This window comes from Hypanus sabinus, chromosome 28 (genome assembly GCF_030144855.1).
Source record: "Hypanus sabinus isolate sHypSab1 chromosome 28, sHypSab1.hap1, whole genome shotgun sequence".
NCBI classification, from domain to species: domain Eukaryota; kingdom Metazoa; phylum Chordata; class Chondrichthyes; order Myliobatiformes; family Dasyatidae; genus Hypanus; species Hypanus sabinus.
This window is the reverse complement of record NC_082733.1, coordinates 12,806,392-12,812,391: the sequence shown is the minus strand read 5'-3', so window position 1 is coordinate 12,812,391 and position 6,000 is coordinate 12,806,392. Positions and strand designations below refer to the sequence as shown.

General features: G+C 38.8%; 1 long non-coding RNA gene across 2 annotated transcripts in view; it reads right to left on the bottom strand.

Annotated features, from left to right (window-relative positions):
• Positions 1–830: 830 nt before the first annotated feature.
• LOC132382438 (uncharacterized) overlaps positions 831–6,000 on the bottom strand; it is a 206,428-nt gene continuing 201,258 nt past the window's right edge. For both annotated transcript variants that reach the window (XR_009508312.1, XR_009508310.1), the window contains exon 4: positions 831–1,247. This is a non-coding gene — a long non-coding RNA (uncharacterized LOC132382438). The remainder of the gene's footprint in view (positions 1,248–6,000) is intronic.

Sequence of the window (6,000 nt, the reverse complement as noted above, 5' to 3'; positions counted from 1 at the left end):
AGGCGGATACGATAGGGTCTTTTAAGAGAGTTTTGGATAGGTACATGGAGCTTAGTATATTAGAGGGCTATGGGTAAGCCTAGTAATTTCTAAGGTAGGGACATGTTGGGCACAACTTTGTGGGCTGAAGGGCTTGTATTGTGCTGTAGGTTTTCTATGTTTCTATGTTTATCCTATCTAGATATCCCTGGAATTTAGTAGATTAAATAACATAGTGAAAATTAACAAGTGATTATAGAAAGGTATGAAAAAGACTTGAAAGAAGAGGCAAGAGGCAAGGATCCAGAGAATACTAGTTCAAGTATTCTGCAGCGGATAGTGAGGTCAGCTGAGAAGATCATTGGGGTTTCTCTTCCCGCCATCACAGACATTTACACTACACGCTGCATCCACAAAGCAAACAGCATTATGAAGGACCCCACGCACCCCTCATACAAACTCTTCTCCCTCCTGCCATTTGGGAAAAGGCACCGAAGCATTTGGACTCTCAGAACCAGACTATGTAACAGATTCTTCACCCAAGCCATCAGACTCCTCAATGCCCAGAGCCTGGACTGACACCAACTTACTGCCCTCTACTGTGCCTATTGTATTGTTTATTATTTATTGTAATGCCTGCACTGTTTTATGCACTTTATGTAGTCCTGCATAGGTCTGTAGTCTAGTGTAGTTTCTTGTGTGTTGTTTTTATGTAGTTCAGTGTGGTTTTTGTATTGTTTCATGTAGCACCATGGTCCTGAAAAAAGTTGTCTCATTTTTACTGTGTACTGTATGGTTATGGTGGAAATGACAATAAAAAGTGACTTGACTTGAAGTCCCACAATAACAGCCTGATTATCTGAATTTTATTTCTGAAAACATAAACAAGATCATTAAGCTTTGGATGGCAAATTAATTTTCTTTCAAAATGAATCCATCTTTATTTGGCTTGACCTTGGCATAACTTTGGTCCCATTATACACACTGAAAAAAAATTAAGCAAACTTATAAACTATCGCAATTCAAGCAAAGACATCTCCACGAACCCCTCCCTGCCCCACCTTGTCCCCCATTTCTGGGCAATCAGAAAAGAGCAACAGAAGCTGCCCTTGTCGACAATACCCAGGTCTTGAGGATGAATTGGAAAAAAAGTATTTGCCGGATTAAAGGAGAGAAATATTCCTTCAGTATCACCACAAAAAGAGCCAGTAGCCTCTTGCACTTGGGAGATCCACTCAACAAGTCAAGAAATTCCAAGTAAAGGAAGTCTGTGAAAAGAGATAATGAATAAACATTAAACTGTACCCACATCAGAGCCTGAGAAGAGAAAGAGACACAAAGCTGACACACCTCTTGGAACATGGCCCGTTCAAGCTCATTCTCCAATTGGCTGTTTCAAGATTTCAATTGTGTAACTTAAATTTTCAAAAACTCGCTGATGGTTTACTTATACGGTATAAGATTAAATAAAAGCAACCCCTTCCACCTAGGACAGGGCAGCCTGATGACAGATCTGACAGTGTGCGCTTAGTGCATGCTCTGCTTTCATTGATTACATCTGAGCTGATTTAACATTCAGGCCTTTTCTCAGTGCTTTGATGTATTTCTAACAAAGACATGCCATCTGGAAAGGACTTCTGCCAGGGAAAACACAGATGCCAATTCTCCAGGTTTGAGAAGCCCACTGTGAAGACAGTGGCCACTGCTACGATAACTCCCGAAAACAGCCACAGGAACTCTGCACTTGATTTCTTGTTGCAGGAAAGGATATTTTGACCAACGTGACCTGCTTGTGAACATCACTACGATGATGCTCTGTTGGGTGCAGGGGTGAGAACGAGAAAGGAAAGCCCAGACCTCGCCTCCAAACCGTAGCAGCACATAGCTATCATAGGGAGTGACGCATCAGTGCCAGGAGGTACACAACAGGGCAGATGGCTCAATGGTCCTCCAGGCTTTCTGATCGATTAAATTCCCAAGGCCTGACAAGAAGTTTCCTTTTGTTTTGCCTTATCCTGCTCTTCCTGCTGCTCAGTATTCAGGAAATTCTAGATTTGACTGCACCAACCCTTTTTATTTGGGGAGCACATTTATCTCAAAACCTATATCTTTCTTGAACACTTCCTATTGCTCTGAGTCTAATTTACCTTCCAATCCACTTCTGTTATGTCTCAGTGCAGTAAAGCTGGTCTTAGCATAACTTAGAGTCTCGATCCCTGTTCATCCTAGTTCTTTTATGATGCTAGTGCTAAATCTAATAGTATTGTTATTACTGCCACAAAAAAAAGTTAAGTTAAATTCTGTCCCAAGCTTCATAGGTTCATCAGGCCGGTGCTTATGCTGGTTTCCATGATGTGAAGCGACTGAGAGTACAAGACTCCACCCCCCCCCCCACACCCCCGGATAGGATGCCAATCTGTCACGAGGTTAACCCCCAGCATTTTGCCGGTACTCATTTTCAGCTGGGTGGACTGGAGCAATGTGTGGTTAAGTGCCTTGCTCAAGGACACAACACACTGCTTCAGCTGGGGTTCGAACTCACGACCTTCAGATCACTAGTCCAACACCTTAAACACTTGGCCACGCGCCACAAAAAAAGCTCCCCACTAGTTGCCTTTCCAGCCTTATTCCTTAAAACTAAATCTGGAATTGTCTCACTTTCGTTTAACATGACTCTACAACTAGTGATCTCGATATTTATTGCTTATATTTTATTCTCTTTTTTGTATTTGCACAAATAGTTGTCTTCTGCCGATTGGCTGTTTTGTCTGTCTTTGCTGTGTGCAGTTTTTCATTAATTCTATTGTGTCTCTTCGTACTGACTGTGAGTGCCCACAAGAAAATGAATCTCGGGTGACATAAATGTACTTTGATAAAAAATTTACTTTGAGCTTTTGAACATGCTAACTAAAATATTCTCTTGAACGCAGTTCAGATCAATATGTTCACTGCACTGACCATATTCCAATTAATGCTGTGGATAATTAGAAACTTACACTTGTACTGCCTGGGTGATTATTGGATATCAGACATTTATCTAAGGGTTTACTCCTCCAGATCCCAACAACTTGATTGCCCCTTTTTTCTTTAATTTAATTTAATTTAATTTAAAGGGCATCATTTGATTTTCCTTGTAACATGTCATCTGTTCCTACAACCCTCATTGTCTAACTCATTAAAATTAACACCCTTCTTTAATCCCCCTATCTAATCTGCAGACACTGAAAACAGAAACCTTGAGCTGCCTGGGATGCCCTCCTCTACCTGTTAATGAAACATAGCTTCAAACAGCATGCTTCCATGTCTTATATTAACTTCAGCTCATCTATCTCGTACTCTAAACTCCCTCCATTTACAGTAGGTACATATCAGGAAGCACCACCAGACTCCTTTATTTCCTATTTCATAAAATCTTTTTGTTCCAGCTTCCAATCCCTCACTGACTTTCTGCCTTCCATTTCCAGTTGTGGTTATCTCCCATTTGAAACTTTGTTCGACTTCCCATCTTCCTTTCTTTTTAAATCTTTTTATTAATTTTTAAACAAACATAAATGAAACATGAATACAGAGAGTTTGAGAGTACATAGTTAATAGTTTAAATAAACATTCAAATAGATGATAATCCATATATGATAACCTCCCAAACTCATAGTAATTACGAACAAAAGAAGTAAAAAAGACACCCCCCCCCAAAAAAAGAGAAAAAAAAACTAACCAGCATGGGCCATTGCATTATGTCAAATATACACAGTAGCGTCAATAACTCTGCACCTCCATCCAAATAATTAAGGATAATAAAAGTGAGGTTTAGGAAAAGACAGTTTAACTCATATGAAAACGTTGAATAAATGGTCTCCAAGTTACTTCAAATTTAACTGAAGGATCAAAGACAACACTTCTAATTTTTTCTAAGCTCAAACAAGAGATAGTTTGAGAAAACCACTGAAATATAGTTGGAGGATTAATTTCTTTCCAATTCAATAGAATAGATCTTCTAGCCATTAATGTAACAAATGCAATCATCCGTTGAGCTGAGGGGGATAAACAACTATCATCCACCATTGGTAAACCGAAATTGCAGTAATAGGATGCAGTTGGAAATTGATATTCAGAACTGTTGAAATAATACCGAAAATATCTTTCCAGTAATTTTGCAAACAAGGGCAAGACCAAAACATGTGGGTCAATGAAGCAACTTCAGAATGACATCTGTCACAGGTTGGATTAACATAAGAATAAAATCGAGCAAGTTTATCCTTAGACATATGAGCTCTATGTACAACCTTAAATTGTATTAGGGCATGTTTAGCACAAATAGAGGACAAATTGACTAATTGTAAAATTTTCTCCCACTGCTCAGTGGGTATAAGACAATGAAGCCTAAGAAGGAGAGTGGTTTGGCTTTGCCAAACCTGAGATTTAACTATTGGGCAGTTAATATACGATATTTAATATTTTGGACACAAGAATCGACTGTAGCAGCTTGCCCACAATGGGTAAATTTGGAATGTAAATCTGTACAAGACACTTCATTGTTTTCAATTTTAGGATTTTCACTTCCTTTTTCTTTATCTAAATTGAATAAACAAATAACTAATCCTATAGTTAAACATACATTGCGAATATGGTTTCAATTTCGTAAATTTTTTGACTTGAATAAGTTTATCTTATCAAGCCCTATAATATCTAACTTTTTTTTTCAGCCCTCTTTTATGGATCATGCCTTTGTATTAAGGAAAACAAAAGGTATAACATGTTTTCATGATCTATTTTTAGATAATAGTTTTATATCCTTTGAACAGCTATCTAATAAATATAATTTACCTAAAACTCATTTTTTTAGATATTTGCAAGTTAGAAATTTCTTGAATAATAAGTTACAGTCTTTTCCGAAATTATGTCCATCGGACATTACGGAAATTTTTTTAGCTCTGAATCCTTGTCAGAAGGGTTTAGTAGCCCTTTAGGGTTTATAATATGATCATGAAAATACAGCCAGAAGTATCAGAAAAAATTAAGAAGGAATGGGAAAAAGACTTCCCATCTTCCTATGAAGTTTGTTTACACTTTTGTTTCAAACACTGGCTAAATTTAACAAATATAGTCAAGACATTACCATAAGACCATAAGGTATAGGAGCAGAAGTAGGCCATTTGGCCCGTCGAGTCTGCTCCATCATTCAATCATGGGCTGATCCAATTCTTCCAGTCATCCCCACTGCCCTGCCTTCTCCCCAAATCCTTTGGTTCCCTGGCTAATCAAGAAACTATCTATCTCTGCCTTAAATACATCCATTGACTTGGCCTCCACAGCCTGTCGTGGCAACAGATTCCACAGATTTACCACCCTCTGACTAAAGTAATTTCCCCACATCTCTGTTCTAAATGGACGTCCTTCAATCCTGCTTGTCCTAGACTCCACTACCATAGGAAATAACTTTGCCATATCTAATCTAATCAGGCCTTTTAACCTTCGGACATATTTTAACATATTGTCCTGTTTAGATGCCTGTAAAAATCCCATTTTCTTCAGAAGCCAAAGACCCCCCCCCCCACCCCCAACCTTCACCACCATGTCATACACCATCACTCCAGCCCCTTGCATTCACCTGAACTATTCACCACTCACATATAGACTTTACCAAGGGCATGTATTTTCTGGGGTCGAGAAATCTGACCCCAAGTAATCAATTCCTCAACGGGCTTAATGCAGATTAATCCACAGGGTTGGATGAGATTTATTCCAGACTGATATGCTCTGGCTGAGTTTTTTTTTAAATCATCGCTGGACATAAATGAAGTACGCAATGACTGAAGAAAGATCTGGCCTCAACAGAGGAGCCAGATAACTGGAGGATAATAAAAGCAGTGTTTTTATTGTCAAGGAGGACAGCAGGGAAATATCTGGCAATTATGTACCCATGAGCCTAACATTATTTTTAAAGGAGGGTGTTGGAAACATTCTGAGGGATAAGATGAATGATCATTTGTAAAGGTAGGGACTGATCAGAGATAGCCAACA